At 39.6% G+C, this 22,051-nt stretch overlaps 1 pseudogene; it reads left to right on the forward strand.

Moving 5' to 3' along the window:
- Window positions 1-22,051, forward strand: part of LOC103107393 (signal recognition particle 19 kDa protein-like) — a 47,519-nt pseudogene that overhangs the window by 17,311 nt on the left and 8,157 nt on the right.

Below are 22,051 nucleotides of genomic sequence, written 5' to 3' on the forward strand. Positions count from 1 at the left end.
GGACCTGTATTCCCCCCTCCCACCCACCCCAGAGTCTTTTACTTTGGTGCGATACACCAACTCCAGTCCAGGTTCTACTTGTGTTTTCCTACTGATCTTGTTTTTCAACCTCTACCTGAGAGTTAAATCAGCCCACATTCATCTTTCTGTTTCTGACTTCTTCACCTAACATGAATTTTTCAAGGTCCGTCCAAGATCGGCTGAAAACGGTGAAGTCACGATTTTTAATAGCTGAATAGTATTCCATTGTGTATGTAGACCACAACTTGCTCAGCCACTCATCTGTTGTTGGACAGCTGGGTTGCTTCCAGCTTTTGGCTATTACAAATTGTGCTGCTAAGAACAAATGTGTACACAAATCCTTTTGGATGGGTATGATTGGTTCCTTAGGATATATTCCCAGGAGAGGAATTGCAGGATCATAGGGTAGGTATATTTCTAGACTTCCGAGAGTTCTCCAAACTGTTCTCCACAGAGGTTGGACCAATTGACATTCCCACCAGCAGTGCAGGAGGGTTCCTTTGACCCCATAACTCTCCAGCATTTGCTGCTGTTACCTTTTCTGTTGTATGACATTCTCACAGGAGTGAAGTGGTATCTCATTGTTGTCTTTATTTGCATTTCTCTGACAATCAAATACTTGGAACATTTTTTCATATGTTTCTCGGCCTTTTGGATCTCTTCTGTGGTGAATATTCTGTTCATGTCCTCTCCCAATTTTTGGATGGGTTATTTGTTTTCTTGTTGTTGAGTTTGGCCAACTCTTTATATATTCTGGTTATTAGCCTCTTGACTGATGTATAGCATGTAAAGAAAGATCTTCTCCCATTCTGGGAGGGATCTCTTGGTTTGGGTAGTGGTTTCTATTGCTGTGATGAAGCTTTTTAATTTGATGTAGTCCTATAGGTTTATGCTTGCCTTAGTCTTCTTTGTAATTGGATTCATTTCATTGAAGATGTCTATAAATTTATGTGGAAAGACTTCTGCCAATATTTTCCTCTAAGTCTCTGATAGTTTCAGGTCTAACATTCAAGTCCTTGATCCACTTGGAATTTAATTTTGTATTTGGTGAAATATAGTGGTTCAATTTCATTCTTCCTCATGTTTCAACCCATTTTTTAAACATCATTTGTTGAAGAGACTCTGCATTCCCCATTTAATAGTCTGGGCAAGTTTGTCAAAATTAGATGTCCATAGGTGTGGGGACTTACTTCTGGGCTCTCAATTCTATTTCACTGGTCAGTGTGTCTATTCATGTTCCAGTACCAAGCAGTTTTGATGACAATGGCCCTATAATACAATCTGAGATCTGGGAGTGTGATGCCTCTAGTTCTGTTCTTTCTTCTTAAGATTGTTTTGGCAATTCTAGCTCTTTTCTGGTTCCAGATAAACATTTGTAGTATTTGTTCTATTCTAAAAATGTGAGTAGCTTAGTTATGTTAGTCCTAACTGGTTTTGCAATCTGTTTTGTACATTCCTGTCCCAAGGGTCAACCAGATGTCTAGAAACACAAGATACAGACTTGAGGGCTTTTCTCTCCACGTTTAATTTCCCCCTCTTCCTCCTCATTTTCTAGGAGCTATGAACTCTGAATTCTAGCTACTGACATTTTAAGAAAGAGAAAGTCCATCTTTCATATGTGGTTTTACTAAACTGAATGACATACATTATGACCTTTTTTTTTTTAAGGTTGGAAACCATACACACACACACACACACACACACACACACATGTCATTCATTCAATTATCATTCCCCATTTACAAAAATTCATTTTTCTTCAAAACATGCCTATGTCCATTCACTCTTTGGTCTTTAGTTAATTTTTATGTTTTCTTTCTTTCTTTCTTTCTTTCTTTCTTTTTTTTGGAAGCTCTAAACATTTTATGCAGAAAAGTTATGCATCCAGCTTAGTTGACCATTATTCAAAAGGTAAGTCCTAAGAACAAATAAGTGATTTTCATTTCCACTATTTTTTTTTTCTTTTAAGATGTGAAATATCTTAAAGCACTTCAAGGAAACTAAATTCCTCTGAATTGCATTTCTTCTCTTTGGGCAATGTTCTCTACAAAAATAGTTCCTGGTAACTACAGCTGTCTAGTTAGCTGCAGGCACACTCAGAAAACTGCATGTCAGCTCACACTGAACAAGACAGCAGTAGCACTTGGGGAGACTCCAACAGCCACAGTCCAACCAAGTCTGAGCGAGAGAAGATGTTTTCTTCAGTTGCATAATGAATACCATAGACAGAGGCTTTCACCAAAGAGGATTCAAAGCTGGTTCCATATTCTTTCCTTGAATCTCAAGAATCAATGACCAAGAGGACTAATCTAATATGAACCTTGAGGTTTTCCAGTTTGTTCCAATTCATGCTTAGCAACTATCACTCATCTGATATTCCCTGACATGAAGAAATATGACACTTTGCAGCTGATGGGTATTTCTTAAGACCTCCTATATTCCATTTCATCTTGAGAGTTATGACAGATCTTCAGAATTTCACCCATCATTCTACCTACTGAATTACCACAGTCCTAAATGGGGGACACCCCCTGAGATAACACAGGACAAGCGCAGTAAGGACACAGTTGAGCTGTATCTCATTTTTTGCGATCTGTCTGTACCCATTTAGATCCATGGTGCTATCTGGCACACTCTTCTTTTCCTTGAGTTTAGTCTCCCAAATGGTTTTGGTGGATGGAACACAGTATGCTCAGTGAGGTGGTCATGACCACTTGAATTCAGTATGATCGTTACATTTAATGGCTAGCTGTTCTCCAAAAGAAGACTGGCCAGCAAAAGTATGTGGTTTCTCTTGACATTCTGCTATCCAGTCTTCCCCACTTAGTTATAAGATTCGCACACCAAATTTAGGTCCAATGTGATTTACAGGCCACCTTTCCTGTGAAGTGTTTCATTTTTCCCATGTAGAAAATTTCCAATCATTAACTAGTTATCTAAAAATAGAACACATATTCTTAACCATCATGCTTCCTCAGTTATGCTACACGGAGAGGAATCAAGCCATTCTGTTTGAAGAAAAAGTATCTCCATGTTTAGAAAGTCCTTTATTTTTATTTATAAAAAGGAGACATTGACAAAACCATAGGATAAGAGGGGTACAACTCCACACAAGTTCTTTTTAAGACCTCACTGCCAAGCTGAAGGAAATCTGGTGGGATATCAAAGTCCTCAGCATGGAAAAGTCAGAGTAGATGTAGTTCTACAATTTAAGCACTAGAAAGGAGAAAAAAAAAAAAAAAAAAACTTGCCTGCCTTCAAAAGCCTGTAAGATCTCTCTGGTCTCCAGGAAGAAGATACTTCTTAGGTGCTACCCACTGTATCACAGCATTCCTCACCTCTCCTTTTATCTTCTGCCCTTTTCCTCTTTCCAAGATCATAGATCAACAGAGACAGGTCTTCATTCTCCTTTCACAGAGAAGGGGGAAGAATAGACTTCTCCTATTCCATGAAAACTGAACAACTTGATAAATTTTACTACCTGTGTCTCGGGTTAAAAAAAAAAAAACGGACACATTTCACAGCTTACACAGGACTTTTGTAGCCAGGAGCCTCTGCAGCATTTAGTCCAAAGTCTCTGTCACCTATCTATCCACTTGCAAGGCCAGAAACGAAGCCGAAGTGGGGGGGGAGGGGCAGGGAATGGAGATTGGTTCAGATTCCAGAGAAGGGTCAGAGTCAAATACAAAAGTGTGTGACAGCTAAAATTGTTCATGATTTACTAATTGCTGGAGGCAGTGACCCGGCCACAAAGAGCAAAGGTCAAAGGGAAGGAAGGGCTGGTGCCCAGGGCTGGCATTAAGTTTCTGTCCAGAAGAGGAGAAGACAGCAGAAAACTGAAGAACATTTGGAACTAATTAGGAAGACTAAGGAAACTTGAGGCAAAGAGGTGGGGGTGGATCAGCACCATACTGTTCCTTAAAATAAGAAATAGCTGGCCAATTTCATCAAAGGCTCTGCTTCTCTTTATCTTTCTTGTCCTCAATGTAACATACATAGCTGATTAAAGTACAGTCTCATCTTTCAGCTTCCTGCAATGTGAAAGCTCTTATCTGCAGGATAATGTAGCTTTAAAAAAAATGAAAGGAATCAGCAGATATTACCATTTTCTTCAAGGATGGCTTGGATCTCTGAATGTGGATCATGTTTGTGAAAGCACTGAGCTTTAAAGAAATGGGCTCGAAGCTTGAGTCCTTTGCTCACAAGCCATGTGATCCTGAGAAAGTCATCTATCTCTACTGAGTTGTCTTTTCAGTCTGCAAGATTAAGTCTTTCCTTTGCAGAAGGCTCCCCTCCATGAATGGAACTTCTCATTAATTAAAAGACTCCTTTTTTTTGTTTTAAAGTTCTCAACATGACAAATACAATAAAAGTCACTTGTAGCATTCTTTCATTCTAAAAGTCAAGACACATAACAAAGCCACAGTACTTCAAACAGTGTGGTACTGTATCAAAAATAAAAATTTAAATTCATTTCCTATTTAGGGGGAAAAAGGTCATTAATAGTCAGGAATGCACTCAACTTGCATTCAAGATCCAGAATTAGATAAAATAAAATAAATTTTATGCCAAAGGTAATGACGGATTATAACAAGACCTTGCAATTGAAAAGAGTTTCTTAAATAAACTCGGTAGAAAAAAATAAACAAGAGTGCTCTTGTGATGGGCTCACTCTGCAGAGATCATGTGTAACTGTGTGTAAGGACCAGGCTCAAGCCCCTGCTTACCCCCTAGCAGGCGGAAGCTACATAAGCAGTGCGGAATTGTTGTAGATGACTCTCTGTCTCTTACTTCCCTCTCTATTCTCATTTATGTTTAACTTTTATATTCGATCTAAAAAAAAAATGGGGAGGGGGTAGGCTGACAAAAAAAAGTTCACTTGAATAGTGTGTGTTGCTTCTCTTTGTGTATGACCCAGGCTTGAGCCTGGCCTTCACAGTATTGAAGGAAGTTTGGTGCTGTGGTGCCTTTCACTATTTCTCTCTCTCTGCCCCCCCCTCAGAAAAAAGTCATTGGGAACAAACTTTAATGGAGCTGTGCAGACACCTTTTGGTGGCAAAAAAGATGAGTCAATTAAAAAATTAAACATGAAAACAGCACAAGACAAGAGATTATCTATCAGAAAATATTCATATCTATAAAATAGACAGAAACAATAAACCAAGGTGAAGCATCCATCACAAGATTTTCAAACAATTATCGCACATATTAAAAAAAAAAAAAGGTTGGGTCAATGAAAACATGACTTTATGGCTTTCAGGATTCAAACAATTTCCTATGAAATTAGAATTGTCCTATGAAAAATGGCCCTGCCTCATTAGCAATCAGAAAAGTTGTGTGAAAATAATACTGGGTCACTATTCTGTTACCAGATGGCAAAGATCTATAAGTGTGAGAATATCAAATGTAGAGGAATTGAGAGAAAGCAGAATTGAAGATAGGTACCCATGACCTTGAACATAATACTGTTACTCTGAAAGTCAAGGTAGTGGTATTTATTATATTGCTCTCCTACACCCTCAGCAATTTCTTTTCTATATATCTGCTCCAGAAAAAGATTTTTTGACACATTGCTTATAAGGTGATAAAATTGTAGATATTAGAGGAACTGATAAATACTACTGGTAAAGAAAAATATTATATAGAATAAGGAATAAAGGTATTCTATACATGTTAATATGAATCAGTCCAAAAAATCCTAAAACCAGCAATCTACATTCCTCCTTAAGTGTATATATTTCCTTTTTCAGAACAGACTACAAAGCAATTGTTAGGTTATTTTTTTTCACCCCACAAATCGTAAAGTGGCTCCACTGAATCATGGATTAGAAATCTAAGGAGATGTCTTCAACATGTGTTGATACTTTATAAACACAGAGAGGTACATCTAGCTAGAAGAGTTAAACTACTCTATTTGGTAGACCTTGGAGATCTAATTAATACTATTAAATAGGGAGTCAGATGGTAGTGCAGCAGGTTAAGCATAGGTGGTTCAAAGTACAAGGGCAGGCATAAGGATCCCGGTTCGAACCCCTGGCTCCCCACCTGCAGGGGGGTTGCTTCACAGGTGGTAAAGCAGGTCTGCAGGTGTCTGTCTTTCTCTTCCCCTCTCTGTCTTCCACTCTTCTCTCCATTTCTCTCTGTCCTATCCAACAATGACGACATCAATAACAACAACAATAATTACTACAACAATAAAAAAACAACACGGGCAACAAAAGGGAACAAATAAATAAATATTTTAAAAAGACTATTAAATAAAAAAACTTTTACATGAAAATAACATTTTTTCCATAAAAAGAAAAATTCTTCAAATATGATATTCTATTTTTCTCCTTGATTTTTTTATTGGAAAGTTAATGGTTTACAATATAGTTGTTGGCACATGGATACAATTTTTTTAACTTTAAAAAGTTTATTAATTTATTTTCCCTTTTGTTGCCCCTGTTGTTTTATTGTTGTAGTTATTGTTGTTGTTGTACTAATGTCATCATTGTTAGATAGGACAGAGAGAAATGGAGAGAGGAGGGGAGAAAGACACCTGCAGACCTGCTTTACCACCTGTAAAGTGACTCCCCTGCAGGTGAGAAGCCAGGGTCTAGAACCAGGATCTTTACTGGTCCTTGTGCTTTGCGCCATGAGCACTTGACCCGCTGCTCTACTGCCCAGCCCCCATGGATACAATTTCTTATCTCACCAAGATGGTGTCTTCAGATCTCTCTCACTCCCAAACTAGGTTCATCATCCTGTACCAGGACCTGTAAGCTCCTCTCTCCCCAACCTTCTCTCCTCCATCCTTCCCCAGAGTTCTTTGATTTGGTTTAATACACTGCCAGTCCAGGTTTTACTGTGTGTTTCTTTTTTCCCTTCTTGTGTCTTAACTTCTGTCTAGGAGTGGCATCAACCCATATTTATTTTTCTCTTTCAGGTTTATCTCACTTAACATGATTCCTACAAGCCACATTCAAGCTGAGGAAAAGAAGGTGAATTCCTCAATCTTATTGACTCATTTTGCCCCCAGGATTTATTGCTGGGGTCCATGACTGCATGAGGAATTCACGACTCCCAGTGGCCTTTTTTTTAAAAAAAAAAATTAGATAGGGCAGATATAAACTGAGAGCGAAAGAAGAGCTTGAGAGGAAGAGAGAACCTAGAAGCCTTGCCTCTCTGCTCATGAGGCTTCCTCCCTGCAGGCAGGAAGTGAGGGCTTGGACCTATGTCCACTGTACATGGTAATATGTGCACTCAAATAGGCACATCACTTTCTGGTCACTCAAATGTGATAAAGCAACTTGGTCTTTCACATAACTCATGATTAGTTAGCCCTGTATCCATCAGATCTGAATTCAAACTCACTCAAATAATGTGAATTTATTCCCTTTCATAGCTTGTTTCAGACACATCTGCATTCAGTGCCTCTAAACACCTCATTAAGACCCCATCCATCTCCCCACCCTTCTCTATTTTGTCTTCATTTAGAAGCATTCTCTGAGCAACTGTTTGTATGTATGTCTTCCAAGTTCTCCAAGCTTCCAAGTATACTTTCCTACAACCTCAAGATGAAATAAAACCTTCCTTCTCTCAAATAAGTTCCTGAGAAAGAAGCTGGCTATGACATAGCGATCTCTGTATCTAGTGGTCCTTATCAGACTTGGGTCTTTATTACTTCCCCTTACCTTTAGTTCTAGAAGAGATTAATTCAGTAACAATCAAGCCAAGAAGATTTAATCAGATTAGCATAGAATGAGTTAAGTGAGGTTCATCAAACCAAAAGAGAAATTCTAGGCACACAAAACCATAGGACCACAATACAGTTGCAGATCTGGCCACTACAGTACAGAAATAACCTCTGCAAGAGGGGAGACATTCAGAAAACTTAGCCACAGCAGAAGCGAAAGTGTACTTTCTACAATGCTGGCAAGTAGTACGTCTTAGAAAATGTGTAGATCTGATTTATATCTGTCTCACAGATCTTATCAATTACCAAGTTCAAATAAACAAAACAGCAACCCTGTCAAGTGAACGTGGACACTAGAACTGCAAGTTCATTTCAAGTCATGTGTTCTAAGGCTGTTGACAGCAAGGAGGCTGCAGGATCAGGCGGCACCAGCAAGCACAGAAACAAGACCCCTGGTAACTAACATGCCTGCCAGGTGCCCGGCTGTCTCCTAAAGGCTGAAGACACGTTTTCTCAGGCAATTTTTACCATAGCTAATGAAGTAGATCTTATTATCATTTCCATTTTTACAGATGAAGAGACAGATGTAGCAAGGTCAAAACACTGGCCCAAGGTCAGGCAAGAGACAGGGTTTGGACTCCTACTTGGTTGCATTTGACTGGAGTTCTTAACTGTGCATTGTTCTGTCCGGGGCTGCCCTGCACGGCCTCAGAATACCCAGAGGAGGAGATTCAACATGAAACAGCATTTGGCTGCATTCCAGTCAGTCAACACATTCATCACTACATGCACAAAGAGAGCAGGTAGGTTGGATTCCCAGTACTGAACAACACAATACAGGCAAATCCAGGCACTGACCTCCACGTGGATCTGGAAATTCAGCTTCTCCACCCTGAAGAATTTTTGAACATCTCAGCTGCAATACTTAATGAGACCTTTTGTGGATAGGGTCAGAAAGGGATGGAGGGAATTTGTCTTTTCAGATTCCTTTTCTTTCACAAACACTTATTTAATCATAACGTTTCCCCAGCTAGTTTTGTACTGGTGAAATTATAGAGCTGTGCTGTTTCCAAGATGTATTGGGAAGCTGGGCACAGATGGCTTTAATTATTTGAGCAGCCATTGACAGATGTGATGGTCTAGGTTTCTGCCGTCTTGGACAGGTGTAAGCTATAGGATTTACCCAGAGGGAATTGCAGAGAGCCAGAATTGGATAGGGCCCTGTGATGGCCCTTTATTTTGTCTTAATCCACCCCTAGGTACATAGTTATCATATTTCTTTGCCTCAAGGCATGGTCAAGTCAGTCAAAACCATCCAACCAAGTATATGTGCTGAAAAGAAGATTTCAAAGAGAAACATATACAGTTAGCAATTGGTCTTAAACCGCTGCTTGGTGCCTTCACGGCTCATTAATTATGGACTCATAATAAAAGAAAAAAATATATATCTGGATACCCACTTCTAAATACAAACAAGCATGTTCACTTCTAATTCTACCTCATAGCAACAATTTCACAGGATTTAATGTCACTCTGTGAAAAAAATCTTCATTACTTTGCTCTACAGATTTCTTGAGCAAGTTATGGAAGGTAGGAAGAGAAAGCAGGCAGACTTCCTGCTCTTAAGAAGATAATGAGCATTTGATGGAAACAGCAGACTTTGGAGTTGAGATGACAAAGAGTCGGTGCTTTACATGTGAAAACATGTTCTAGGCTCTGGGGTTATGGTGCTGATTAACATAATAATTTCCCCTTGAAGTTTCTATTCTAACTGTGAAAGGATTCTTTAAAATAAAATTCTCTTTCACACACATGTATATGCATATTACGTATCACAATCACATATTCTGGCGGCCTTTCTATCTGTCTGTCTGCTGAACTGTTTTTACCAGGAAGTTCCTCACTCTGGATTATGGTGGGATTGGGGATTGAACCTGAGACTTCCGGTGCCATAGTCATGAAAGTCTTTGAGCATAACCATTATGCTATTTCCCCAGGCCCATAGAAAAATCCCTTCAAAAACGATTTACTGAATCAAAATATCCCAAAGTTATACTGCTGATTCATACTCATCATCTGTTATATGCAACCCTCTAGTTTAGTTCAGTGACCTTATGCAGTAAATCTTACTGTTCCTGTTTTAACTATGAGGAAACAGAGGCTTGATGAAGCTAACAAAAGTCTCTTATGTGTCATAGCTGGCAAGTCAGCAAGTATTTCCATCTAGACAGTCTGACTTAACAGCATGGGCTCTTGGCTCCCGTCACTGGGGAATGAAAAGATTTGGTCAAAGGAGCCAACTCATAAGGGAACTTGGTTATACTTATGGATGGAGACTGACTATCAGAGAACTCAAAACCTCTATCTGTTTCCTGAAAACTTCCTAAATAAGTACCTACTTCTACTCTGTAGGACTCTAATCAGAATCCACATACACAACCCAGCATGCAGTACCTCGCATGGATATAGGCCTTGCAACCACTAATCTCCTCCCATGAGTCCATCTCATTCCTCCCTCTCCCTCTCCCTCTCGGTCTCCCTCTCCGTCTAACCTCTCCTTCTCCCTCTCCCTCTCCCTCTGCCTCTCTCTCTCTCTCTCTCTCTCTCTCTCTCTCTCTCTTTTTCTCTCTCCCTGGACCCAAACTCCTCAGACAATACAACTTTTTAAGAAGTCTTTTGAAGAATGCCTTAAAGGATTTGAATCAATAATCTCCTTAGATCCTAAACTGGAACTCCCCAGTTTGCTTTTTAATGATATCTCCCAATTCGGCAATCACAACTGCTTCTTACTGTTTGCCCCTTGCTAGTCTGCTCTATTCTTCACTTGGCCCATAGCACTTTTCTTTTTAAATAAAGAAACAGACATGGAATTAAGTCTCTGTGTCCCATGTGCTTCATTATCTTGGCTTGTTGGGAATGTGTTAAACATACAGTGTGAGTTTTCATAAGTAGCAGAAAAGGATCAAAGGAACCTATTTTACCAAAGGATTCTCTTTTTTTTCTCTCTCTCTCTCTCTCTTTTTTTTTTTAACTGAAGTTTGGGTGATTCAAATCACACTAGGTAGTTCAGCTGATAAGATATGGGAGAAGAGAGTTTTCAACAGTACTTTTTATTTCAAGAAAAGAAAACTTTTAAGTCATAAAATGTTCTTTGGTGCCTTTGATTTTTTTTTTCAGTTGAATTGCAAACCTGGAATTAGATGTTTTGAAAAAAAAATACGCTTGATGTTAACCCTAGGTAGTTTAATAAATAGAGCAAACTGAATGAAGTCACACCGCTCAAAGATCACACTTTGCTGTGCTGCTGGATTTTTACATACCAAAAACTTTAAAACTTTAAGGGGACCACTTAAAATTACTTTTACAAATATATACACTTATGTTGATATACATTTTAATCACTGTTCTATAAAACCAAAGTACTTAAAATCTTGTTAATCATATTAAATCGCTAATAAAAATTATAATAAAAAAACAAGGTGCTTGTTCCTGGAAATATTAAACAAGAGTACTTGGACTGGGAGAATTTGCATAATCACTATGTACTATTATATAAAATTCCGGGAACATTTGACTCTACCTTTGCAATAAAGAATGACCCCCCCCTTTTTACAGCTTTTTAGCCTAGGGGTTCTTAAGCTATTTGGAGTTCCAGAGAAAAGCCTAAAATCCACAATCTCAAACTGAGAAAAAAAGATATACATTTGGTAATAATGAACTATCAGAATCTGATTTATATACAGGATTCATATGTGCTTTTCTTAGAAACATTTTAATTGCATCTAAGATATACTTTTAGTGGGGAAAATGAATTCCTTCTAACCTTTCATTTTGCAGTTACTACTGTGGTGTCACTTCTACTCCTCCATTGGTTAGTAAATTCCAGTATCTTTGTTGCCAATGCATACCAACCTTGAGAAATTTTGTGGAATATCAGTGAAATGGAAAACACAGTGACAAACTTATTTGGGTGGAAAAAGGGTCACAGTGGTCTGGGACAGTAGCTCAGCCTGTCAGACTACCAATCTGCTTGACAGAGGCCTCAAAGGCTGTGAGTTCAGTAGCCTGTCCCACCTTATGTTAACTAGAGTTGAGCGTGGGTCTCTTCCTCCTTCTCCTTTCTCTAATATTCTCTCATAAAATATTTTTAAAAAGAAATATTTCACACCTTTCCTAGTCAAAACCCTTTAGAATAAATCATCAGTCATTATTTTATATTTACTTTAAAACATCTATAGTGTCTGGGGAGATATGACTCAGTGGGTAAAGTCCATATTTTACGTGTGGGGCCCAGGTTTCAATCCTTTACACCGAATATGATAGATGGGTGCTCTCATCTCTCTCTCTTATAAAACAGGATAAATAAACCTTTACAAGGTCCACAAAATGACTCACTTGGGTAGTGTACCTGCTTTGCCAAGGATGCAAACCATGTTTGAGCCCATGCCAGTCCACTTCACTGGAAGCAGTTTCAGTACTGAGTTTGTTTCTCTCTTTCTACCTGAAACAAATATACAAACAAACAAAAACAATCAGCCCACAGAAGTAAAGAATTGGCAGGGACAAATCAGACTATTAAATACCTACGGTAGGATTGTCCTCACAATTTTTTATATTTTTAGAGACTTTTTTGATATTTGTTTTCTTCCCTTTTGTTGCCCTTGTTTTATTATTGTTGTGGTTATTAGTATTGTTGTCATTGCTGTTGGATAGGACAGAGAGAAATCAAGAGAGGAGGGGAAGACAGAGAGGGGGAGAGAAAGACAGACACCTGCAGACCTGCTTCACCGCTTGTGAAGAAACCTACTGAGGGGGAGAGACAGAGAGAGAAAGACATCTGTAGACCTGCTTCATTGCTTGTGAAGTGACCCCCCTGCATGTGGGGAGCTAGGAGCTGGAAGCTGGATCCTTGTGCAGGCCCTTGTACTTTTTACTACGTGTGCTACCGCCCGGCCCCCTGCAATAACTTTATAGTAGCATTGCTCCATGAGTTTAATTCTGTTTATGTATATTTCCAGTGGGGAGAGAACTGGGAGTGGAACTGTTGGTAATAAAACAAATACTGAATTTTTTGAGATACACAAATTATTTTCTAAAGTGATGGTACTATAGCACCTTTTTTTCAGCAAGGTGTGATAGCTGAGTCGCTCCATAGTCTGGCTAACACGGATATTGTCAGTCCTCTTAGCGTATGTTGTATGTAGTGATATGCCATTATCTTTTTACTCACAACCTTTGGTGACTACAAGTGTCGTGAGTCCCTAGTGTTGAGCATATCTTCATATACACATTGTGGCTATTGTTAAATTACAGTTTGTGTCTGTACTTTGTCTTCATCTAAATGAGATTGTTTTGCCCCCTATTATTTTGTCTCCCTAGTTATTATTGAATATTTTATTTATTTGTTAATTGGATAGAGACAGAGAGAAATTGAGAAGGGAGGGGGAGACAGAGTGAGTCAGAGACAGAGAGACACCCACAGACCTGCTTCACTGCTTGTGAAGCTTTCCCCCTGCAGGTGGGTGGGGCTGGGAGTTTGAACCCCAGTCCTTATACACACACCGCCTATCAGTCCCTTTAGGACTAGCTTATGTATCCTAGACACCAGTTCTTTGTTATGTACAGACTTTCAGCATTTTCACTAAGTTTGTCGGCTGCTTTTTCATATTTATAGTAAGTTTCAGAAACTTTTCATTATGATGAAGTCTAATTTGTCTTTTTACCCCTTTTGTAGTGGTTGCACTGTGAATTCTAAGAGATGTATGACTTCTTCAAAAGTCTAGACATTTGCTCTGTTTTCTTTTGGATATTGTGTAGTTATTAGTTTTGTGGACATAATTTAGACTCATTTTGAGTTAATTTTATATGAATACAAGAATCAACTTTCTATATCAATATTCGTTATTACTATATAGATTGTAGAAAGATTCTGTTTCCTCCATTGAGTTACCTTGGCATAAACTCTGGTATAGTCTGGACACTTCATTCTGCTCCACTGCACTGCAAGGTCCTTTTATGTATCATCTATCATCTATCTATCTACTTATCATCTAGCTATCAGTCTATCATCTATAATCTCTCTATCTTTCATCTATCGTCAATCCATCTGTCATCTATCTATATAGCTATTATCTATCATCTAGCTATTTATCACCTACCTATCTTTCATCTATTAACTATCTATATATAACATCTACTTATCTGTCATCTAGCTATCTATCTATCCATCCACCTATCACCTATTTATTTATTTTTTACCAGAGCACTGCTTAGCTCTGTTTTATGGTGATACTGGGTTATGAACCTAGAACTTTGAAGGCATGAAATTCTTTTGCTAATCAAATATTCTGTTTCCCCAATGAATGTCCATCCTTGCACAAACTTCATATCGTCACAATAACTGATGCTTTATAGTAAGATAGGTATTAGTAATGTAAGTCTTCCAACTCTATCCAAATTGTTGTAGTTATTGTTTTTCTGTATTTCCTTGTAAAATTTAAATGACCTCACTAATCTCTTTTTCAAAAAATAATCTGCTGGGATTTTGGGTATTTAACTTGAGGGAATCTACATAGCAATGCTATTAAGTCTCCTAACACAGAGAGAGCATACTGTCCTTTTATTTCGCTACTTTTTTCACTGTGTAGTGGGCCTTAGTAGACTGATCTTTAACATGTTTTGTTAATTTTACCTGTAAGTGGTTCATCCATGAAATCAGTGCTATTTGCTACTCAGTATTCCCCCAAGTTTATTATTCACCCACAGTATCATCTAAAAAATTTAGTTTTAACCTAATTTAGTTAATATGGTGATAAGCACTTTTGCAAGAAATAAATTTTGCAAGAATATGATTTTATAAACCTAATTCAGAGTATATTAAAAGGATATTCTTAAATATCAGCTTCTTTTTTTTTGTATTCATTTTTTCTTTTTCTTTTTTTTTAATTTAAGAAAGGATTAATTAACAAAACCATAAGGTAGGAGGGGTACAACTCCACACAATTCCCACCACCCAATCTCCATAACCCACCCCCTCCACTGATAGCTTTCCCATTCTCCATCCCTCTGGGAGCATGGACCCAGGGTCATTGAGGGTTGCAGAAGGTGGAAGGTCTGGCTTCTGTAATTGCTTCCCCGCTGAACATGGGCGTTGACTGGTCAGTCCATATTCCCAGTCTGCCTCTCTCTTTCCCTAGTAGGGTGTGTCTCTGGGGAAGCTGAGCTCCAGGACACATTGGTGGGGTCTTCAATCCAGGGAAGCCTGGCCAGCATCCTGATTGCGTCTGGAACCTGGTGATTGAAAAGAGAGTTAACTACGAAGCCAAACAAATTGTTGAGCAATCATGGCCCCAGAGCTTGGAATAGTGGAGAGGAAGTGTTAGGGAGGTACTCACTGCAAACTCTAGTGTACTTCTGCTTTCAGGTATATATTTTGCAGTAGTTTATGGATACATGTGAACATAAGCTCTCTCTCACAGAAACTGGTGTATATCTAGATTATGGGACTTTGTTAGAAAGTGAACCACCTGAGATGAAATTAGAGTGTACTATAAAAGGAAAGGTCTCACCCGAGTAATGAAGCTGAAGGGTTGTCATTCCACATGTGAAGTCTCTGGACACAGTCTGAGGTGAAGCATATTGAGGTGGCAATCGTTGCATTGGAAATATCAGTTTATTATTTTTTTTAAATTTTTTATTTAAGAAAGGATTAATTAACAAAAACATAAGGTAGGAGGAGTATAACTCCACACAATTCCCACCACCCAGTCCCCATAACCCACCCCCTCCCATGATAGCTTTCCCATTCTCTAGCCCTCTGGGAGCATGGACCCAGGGTCATTGAGGGTTGCAGAAGGTAGAAGGTCTGGCTTCTGTAATTGCTTCCCCGCTGAACATGGGCGTTGACTGGTCATTCCATACTCCCAGTCTGCCTCTCTCTTTCCCTAGTAGGGTGTGTCTCTGGGGAAGCTGAGCTCCAGGACACATTGGTGGGGTCTTCAATCCAGGGAAGCCTGGCCAGCATCCTGGTGGCATCTGGAACCTGGTGATTGAAAAGAGAGTTAACATATGAAGTCAAACAATTTGTTGAGCAATCATGGATCCCAAGCTTGGAATAGTGGAGAGGAAGTGTTAGGCAGGTACTCACTGCAAACTCTAGTGTACTTCTGCTTTCAGGTATATATTTTGCAGTAGTTTATGGATACGTGTGCACATAAGCTCTCTCTCACAGAAACTGGTGTATATCTAGGTTATGGGACTTTGTTAGAAAGTGAACCACCTGAGATGAAACTAGAGTGTACTATAAAAGGAAAGGTCTCACCCGAGTAATGAAGCTGAAGGGTTGTCATTCCACACGTGAAGTCTCTGGATACAGTCTGAGGTGAAGCATGTTGAGGTGGCAATCGTTGTGTTGCTTAGGTTGTGATCGGCGGATGCAATATTATTTGGTTTGGATTGGGAGAGGCATACGGGAAAGTGGGCCCTATCCAAGGGTTCCAGGACTGGGGGAAGTAGGGGCTCTATAGTGGAGATTGAGGTTCCTGCTGTCTTAGGGTTCAAAAAGACAATCGATAGTTAATATTATCATCACATTATTTGTTAATTGGGTTAACTTTGAAAAGTCCCTTTGTTATGGTTTGCTGTACAGTATCCAGTATCTTGTATATAGCTGTGCTATTGGATGCTTCTAATCTGCTTGGTCTAGGCTTTTGAGAGAGTCCGCATATCAAATACACAGCCTATATATTAAAAAGATTCAGTTTGTCTTTTGAGAAACTTTGAGACATACAATTGATTTTCCCCCCTCTCATATTAATTAACTACTGATTTATATGTCTACATTTTGCTAGGAGTGTACATAAACACCATTCCCACCACCAAAGGACTGTGACCCATCCCTCCCGCCCACTCCCACCCCCACTGGCCCAGGAAGCTGCATGTCTACCCCTCACCACTGGGTTTTTACTTTGGTGCCCTACTTACAATTTGATCAGGTCCTGCTTTTAGTTTCCCTTTCAGATCTTCTTAGTCAGCTTCTGTTGATGAGTGGGGTCATCCCATACTCATCTTTATCTTTCTGACTTAGTTCACTTAACATAATTCCTTCTAGCTCTGTCCAAGATGGGTCAGAGAAGGTGAGTTCATTGTTTTTGATAGCTGCATGGAAATATCAGTTTCTTATAGAGAATTCCATGTGAAAAGTTTCTGAGTCAAAGGGCATGATAATGTGTCCGGTTCTTGATCTGTACTACATAGTTGTGTCTTCTTAAAGACAAATTATAAAAGTTTTTACAGATGTTCAACCTTTTAATAGCTAAGGTGACAAGCATTGCTACACAGTCTCCAAGAAAGACAGAAAGAAGGGAAATACTTCATAATTTTAAGTAAACTAGAAAAGCTACTGAACTGATGAAGTCTAAAGGATTTTTAGTGAAATATTTTTATTTGATGCTACATAATCTTTGAATAGAATCATCTACATTAAAAAAAAGCCTGGGGAGACTAGGGTTCCATGATGCCAAATCTATCACAGAAACTCCCCTTCCATGCACAAGACACAGCTGGTCCAGGGCCAATTGCAGAAGAGAGTGGAATCAGAATTTATATTCAGATTCATATGTCTTGGTACCTACTACCAGATGCTAGGTGCCCTGATTACATGCTAATATAGATTAAGTCCTCACAAGAGTAGTTTTATTATTGCCATTTTGCAAATGAGGATACTTAAGCTCCACCTATTAGCCAATGGAGTTGAAACCTCAGCTCTGATTAAAGGACTCTGTCACCTTACAGTTTATCTTTTCTAACCAGTTAGAGTCTGAGCACCAGGCCTTCATTGCTAAAGAAATAGGCCAAGGAATAAGAATAGGTGAGAGTCTCAGAGATTCAGAAGGAGAGCCCAAGACTGGAAAGTACTTTCATGTTTATTTACTTCCAGGCAAATCAAAACCAAGCCAGACAACTTGAAATCCAACTCTCCTCCTCTGTGATGTTAGAGAAATTCTTCAACTTCTCTGAAACCCCATTTCATAGACATAAAACAAGAGCTGTGAATCTCATAGAGTGTCTGTAAAGATTAAATGGGATGATGAATATGAAAACATCAAAGTTTGCACACAGTACCATTAGATGCTCAAATGTCATGTGGCTGACCACATACTCTCTCTAGATAGAGCAGTTCTGAATCAGGCCATCCACAGACAGAGGAGAAAAGAAGGGTAGTGATAGGAAAATAAGATTATTATCGTTTCTAGGCAACCACACACACACAAAAAGAAGTAATATAAGGGGCATTTCTCACAAGGGTGCTACACTAGCTAATTCACAGAAAGATTCCCTGTCAGTGAGCTTAGAGAAGCTTTTCACAATTTTCAACTATTCTAAATTCTTCCTACACTTGCATTCTCTCTGAGTATTCTCTCTCCGGAGACACCCTCCTCTCTTTTTCTATCTATCATCTATCTATCTATCTATCTATCTATCTATCTATCTATCTATCTATCTATCTATCATCTATCAATCTATATCTAACTATCTTTGTCTCTCTCCCCCATAGTTGTCAGTGAGGAATATAGAGTAAATGTTTGGGTATCATGTAACATGGTAAATGTTATGAGCAATGAAACTGAGGTCCTGAGAGAGTTAAGAAAATTATACATAGTTATTCCTGTTGGCCTCAAATCTCCCCGGGGTTGGAATCTTCCTGAGGCCAGGACCTTTGTTGTTTTTCTCCAAGATCTCCTTGAAAGACCCTCAACAAAAACTTGATGTTATTTTTGATGTTTTAATTTATTGAGTGAAAAATATTAGCCTAAATCCAGTTCACTCAGGAATCTCAGAAGAATCTCAGATTACATTTCAAGGTCATACATGCTACAGAACACTTCTTCAGAAGGTCCATATCCTTTCAGAAATAACTCATTTTAAAAATCTTGGTGTGTTGTCATGTCCCACTGCTAATCCATTCTCTTTTCATCCTAATTTTTGAATAATGCATGTGCTTTCTTTTTTAAAGAGCACACCAAAAAAAAAAAAAAAAAGCACTGATTGAGGATAAATTTCCATTTTCCAAAAGAACCTTGATATATGCTCATCCTCTTGATTGGCTTTCAGTTCCAACTCCAATTAATTGACCTTGGCCTGGACATGCTTCAAAGTTAGAATGGGTGAAATTTGACTGAGGGTATATATATCTTAAGTTGAAATGCTACTTCTTACCTGGGACTATTATCTCATCTAGTATTATCTTTGAACACAGGCAGGAAGTGTTCTCCTCCCCATTAAAAGACACTTCATTTGGACCCAAAATAAAAAATGGGTCAAAATGTGAAAGCTGAGGGTCGGGCGGTAGTGCGTGGGTTAAGTGCATGTGGCGCAAAGAGCAAGTCCCGGTTCGAGCCCCGGGCTCCCTACCTGCAGGGGAGTCGCTTCTCAGGCGGTGAAGCAGGTCTGCAAGTGTCTGTCTTTCTCTCCCCCTCTCTGTCTTCCTCTCCTCTCTCCATTTCTCTCTGTCCTATCCAACAAGGAACAACATCAACAATGGCAATAATAATAACCACAACGAGGCTACAACAAGGGCAACGAAAGGGGGGAAAATGGCCTCCAGGAGCTGTGGATTCATGGTGCAGGCACCGAGCCCCAGCAATAACCCTGGAGGCAAAAAAAAAAAAGTGAACCTTGACTCCCCAGCTCTACAATGTTCCATTATGAATATCGCTGGAAATGCTCCATGTCTCCAAAGCAAATAGCCACTCTCTCTCTCTCCTTCCCCAGTTTGTAAATATTAAGATAGCACTCCAGAGTACTGCAAGGTCTACAAGGTAAATGCTGAGGCGCTCCTGAATTCTAAGAAGCCCTACTAGAGACATTTAAAAAAAAAGAACAGAGAAGACATAGCCTGCTTCCAACAGTTTGGGGGTTGGCTTTTCCAACCACTTTTGAACCTTTTGATGTTCAAATTCCTCACTTGCAAACATTCCAGAGCCTTGTATGGCTCCTGAAATCTGAGAAGTCTCCCCACCAAAGGACATGTTGAGCTGAGCTGAGGGCTCCCAGATGTAGTCTCAGCCTGGCTCCTGGTCCCAGAACCCAACAGGGATTGCTACAGGAAATGGCTTAGTTGATGGTCCTTCTCTGCTCTGGCCATCCCAGTACCCCCTTCTTTTATATTTTTGGGAGAAGGTTTGCTGACCAAGAGGGTTCCCCCACCTCTAGACCTCTGTGATAGAGGAGGACACATCTTCCCTTTCTGAGCTGGATGTCAGAGGTAGGGGGCAGCACCGACAGCCTTTCTTTGATGGTGCCTCTCACAGCTGGAGGATAGTTCAGCCTGAAGATAAATCTCTCACAGCTTGCTCATTCTTTTCTACAAGGCTGCGACGAGGATGATGAGAATGATCAATGCCATGCAACCAGGCTAGTTTGCTCAGTGAACCAGAGAGGAGAGAGAGAGAGAGAGAGAGAGATTACAAAGAACCCATTTAAAAACCTAAGTCCCTTCAACTCCATTCTCCTAAGGCTTAGACTCGCTCTTAAAACATCAGCAGTGGTAGGACGGTATCCATGACTGGTGACCTCAGAGAGATGGTTGGCAAAGTCAAAAATACAGCTTCCTGTTAATAAATCTCCTTGTGTATGTCGATGAGAGCGCCCCTCCACCGTAACCGCCTGAGATGTCAGTTGTTCCATCTGATGGAAAGCAAAGGAGACTGAAAGACTAGCGGGACAGTACTGGGGCAGTGACAGGTACAAGGAGACAAAATTCATTTGCTAAGTAAGAGGCTGAATTCTGGCTGCAGCCCCTGTCTAGAAGCATCTCTCTCTCTCTCTCTCTCTCTCTCTCTCTGTCTCTCTCTCTCCAAGAACCTGCAGATATTTCTGGGATGGTGGGTCATTTTACACAAACCTTTTTTTTTTTTTGTCTTGTGTCCTGTATTCACTGTGCATTCCTGGAGTTAGCCTGTCTCTACGGTCACTAATCTGGCCTCCCTTTTCTTTCTCTTTAATAAACTGTCTAGAAGAAAGGGTGGAAGTTTTCTCTGTTCCATACCCACAGTCTAGGGGCTCCATCATGCTGGGAAAACATTCAGCAACTAGTATTATTACACATCCTGTCCATAACACTTGGCATCTGCCTTGTAATAGGCTCCCCTGCTACCAGTTTCTTCCTCTTTCTGTTGACATTCTTCTTACCTTGGGCATTAGAGTGACCACTTCAAGCTCAGAATTAATAATGTCATTCTCTTGCTAAAAAGCATTCTGATTTCTGGTCAACTACAAGATGAATCCAAGCCACCGACAGACTGCAAAGAGGAGCTGTAGCACCAACCTAGCTCCTGATACAATGAGGACATGGAATCACATCTCCTCCAACCCAGAATGGATTATGAGAAAAAACATTTGTCATTGAAAGCTATCAGGGCATCACTTGACAACCTAGCTAAACTTAACCTAAACTGAGTGAAAATTATGAAGTTTTTTGAGTACAGGATTGGCCTTTAATCATTTCCCAGTCCTGTACTCAAGAAGAAATGTTTTGAAACATGAATTTCAAAGTTCAAACCTGCTCTGTGTCTCCACAGACCTAGGAATTAGGGTGAATTAAGCATGACAATGTAATTCCTTCATCATGATTCAAAGCACTTTAATTTTGAGGAATACATCATTTTAAAACACACATACACACATAATCCCAAGGTCTGATGTGGTTTTCAGGATGCAAAAAGTGATCCCTTTCTTACATATTTCTATTGAGAAAATGATACTATGGCAGCTTTCTCCATATATCATAGGGTTCGTCTAATGGACCTACGTGTGAAATCAGGCATCCAGGTATGTCTGACAAGTCTGGGCAGACCAGCATTATGATTTATTATCTATTATTTATTTCTTTTTTTGCCCAAGGACACAAGGACTTCGCTGGAATAAAAGTCAGGAAAGAAGGAGGCCTAATGAAATCACTATCATCCTGAGAATAATATAGTGTTTGCTGGATTTGTCTCCAAGTGTAGGACCCCAGGAGTTATCATATCTGCATCCCAGGGAATGAGGAAGTTAAAGAAAAGATCAAATGACTTGACATCACAAGTCTGTGATACGTTGTCTCACGTAATCCTGCAATAGCAGAAGTTGCCATAAAGCAACAGAGATGGACCTCTGTCTCTTCTGACCCTAGAAAGGCTCTGGGACTGGCTGCCGGTGGTAAGAAGCCTTGTATAAATCCCCAAGGAGTGACAGGGGCTGTAAATGTAGTGCTCACGAGACGAGTTTGAAAGATACCATAAACACTTGAAAAGCAGACACACAGAGACGAGGGCCTCAGAGAGATCTCACACTGTAGAAGTTACATTACCA

Source organism: Erinaceus europaeus, chromosome 10 (assembly GCF_950295315.1).
Source record: "Erinaceus europaeus chromosome 10, mEriEur2.1, whole genome shotgun sequence".
In the NCBI taxonomy this organism is placed as follows: Eukaryota; Metazoa; Chordata; class Mammalia; order Eulipotyphla; family Erinaceidae; genus Erinaceus; species Erinaceus europaeus.